The sequence below is a fragment of the Nicotiana attenuata genome, chromosome 4 (assembly GCF_001879085.1).
Source record: "Nicotiana attenuata strain UT chromosome 4, NIATTr2, whole genome shotgun sequence".
NCBI classification, from domain to species: domain Eukaryota; kingdom Viridiplantae; phylum Streptophyta; class Magnoliopsida; order Solanales; family Solanaceae; genus Nicotiana; species Nicotiana attenuata.
The window spans coordinates 7,749,587-7,752,293 of record NC_031992.1 but is presented as its reverse complement, the minus strand read 5'-3'; the positions used below and the strand labels follow the sequence as shown (position 1 = coordinate 7,752,293).

General features: G+C 31.3%; 1 long non-coding RNA gene across 1 annotated transcript; it reads left to right on the top strand.

Annotated features, from left to right (window-relative positions):
* On the top strand, positions 9 to 1,723 carry LOC109225125. Its single transcript, XR_002067856.1, has 2 exons — positions 9 to 230; positions 361 to 1,723. It is a non-coding gene; the product is annotated as an uncharacterized LOC109225125 (long non-coding RNA).

Sequence of the window (2,707 nt, the reverse complement as noted above, 5' to 3'; positions counted from 1 at the left end):
TTTGATCTAAGCACGTATGATTTGGTCAATGAATACTTACCCCATACCCGGAATATTGATTTTAATCCCTTGACTTACCATGGTCAGGTAAATACATTCCCTATTTGCACATAGATCCTCATTGTTTTTAGCCGAGGGAGTATGATGGCTGGCATGACATCACATGGCAAATAGGAAACTATGAACTCTGGCATCTCTAATATGGTTTGACTGGACATAGTGGAGTCATGGTATTTCCGTAACATGCTTTTCATATATATTTCGCGTACTCATCGACTTATGAGATATCTTAAAAGGAACATTGGTAATTTATAGTTTAATCAATAAGCGATATTTCTTAGTTACATATATTTTATGCAGAAATATCTTTCTATCACAATGAGAAGTAAACTACCTCATGGCCCTCGAATGCTGGCTAATCGGCCTCTTCTTTGGAACGGAGGAAATACCAGTATCATTCTCATATTAAAGGTATACTGTTTGCCAATTTTTATTTTTTATTTTTGTCAAGTTGTAAATGTAGCATTGACTGGTAAGTAAAATAAGTTTAACTGCCATGGTCTGTCAAATTTTTGAATAGGTTTAAGCTTTTACAATGCAATGTACAGTTTAATTTAGACCATTGATTGGCAATTGGCAATTTTTTGCGAACTCAAATTGTTCTCGCAAAAGTATTACAACGCTTTTAATTGGCTTTGAAGGTATTAAATTTTAACTTTTAAGTACCTAATTATTATCAAACACCTCTTTTGCTACATTATAAAAACTACTGTAATGTGCAATCTTCATCACTTTTGCTTATTATAAGTTCATGATGAGATGCTTAATGGGAAGTGAAAGACATAGATTCTTAGTGGTGATTATTTTCTATAATTTTTTCACATATAAAAAACTATGGTAATGTGTAATACATAGATTCTTAGTGGTAATCATTTTCATCACTTTTGCTTATTATAAGTTCATGATGAGATGTTTAATGGGAAGTGGAAGACATAGATTCTTAGTGGTGATTTGGTGCGAGCTGGATTGACAAACTGAAGCAAGCAATAAAAACTAAATTCAGGCTTGTGTTTGAGGACAATTGTGATACTGGTACAGGATACCACCATTCCTTCAGGCAGATTTGTTATCAATTTTATATAAGAGTTATATTTTATTTCAAACTTCAAATAATTATTTTTCCTTTGGACAGAGCAAATATTATATTTTTCCCTTATGTTCTTTGTTGCTCGAAAACATGAAAGATTAAGGAGAAGATCAGTACAACCGATGAAACAAAAAACTTCTTCCCCTGACGTGACAGCTTAAATTGCAAAATAGAGCATTCCAGAACAGAGCAAGAGTGCAACAAGCTATGTTGGGGAAAAAGATGCTAAATTTAAAGATGTTACAATGGAAATAGGAAAAGATGGAATGGGATTCGCAGGGAAAGTAGTTGAAACATTGAACAAAAAGACAGTAATTCCCCCTGGGAGCTGCACAAGTATGACACCTTGTGCAAGGCGCATCATTTTGTACAAAATTCAATGAGAATATAAATTTTTTCAGCAAGAGTAGAAGCGGTGATTGATTATGCTTCGAATGATGGAAAGGGTTTTGAATAAGTTGACCAGAAGCTTTTATTGTCCTTATTTTGTGAAGGAAAGAAATTTCAACCACTCCAAAGGGAAATGTACTACTGCTCTTTTCTTGATTATCTATATTGGTTTTATTTTGAATTTGAGACAAGCTTTATCCTTCACTTTTGCGTGACTGCATAAAATTGTTGGTCCCTGGCATATATACAAACCGATGAAATTCAAATATTTATTTTTTAGTTTAATTCTTTTCAATGTGATTACTAAATTTAGTCTGCAATATAGATTTACTATATCATTTTTTCCCCTTTTAAACGATTCACGCATCGCGCGGGTACGTATACTAGTTTTATTTAGCAAAAAAACAGTAGCGAAAATAACATTTCTGTGTTAATTTCTCTAAGATGAAGAGGCTGGTACCACGTGCAGTAAAGTCGATTAAGAGTTGACTATATGTGGTTGGTAAGCTAGAGATATTCAACTATTCGAAATCCGTTTGAAAAGGTCAAAACATATTATAGCTCCTTGAATATTAAATTTACGTCTTTTTGCCTTAATCTTTTTATTTTATTTTTTATATATAGTGTATTTAAAGATCTTAGTCGATTTAACAAGTGAACCTCACATACCAAACCTAGAATTGACTATATCAAAGCAACAACACCTAATTTTCCTTGAAAGGGAAAAAAAATATGTACGAACAATAATTTCTCACTTTAGTATACTGCATTTCAATATTTATAATGAGACAGGAGGTAAAAAGAAAAAGAAAAAGGACGTAGGGAATGATAGACTTATAGTTATAGGCGAAAGGGTTTTATAGTATATAAAATAAGGATTTAAGCTATATTTATTGATAGTGCAAATATTTTATATTATTAGGTGATCAATTTCATCGGTTTTAGTATGCTTTTAATTTTCAGGTTATTATATTGGACTTGTGATGAAGATTTACTTCTTATTTTAAATGAATTTTACATAATGTAAAAATTTTAGACACATGCAATGTATAAAACTTAAACTCAAAAAATAATTATATTTTTTTTGCTTTTTTCCCTTTTCTTATATTGATTATCTCTTTGCTATACTCAAATGGGAGTTAACTAGTAAAGTTGTAACTTTAAAATATG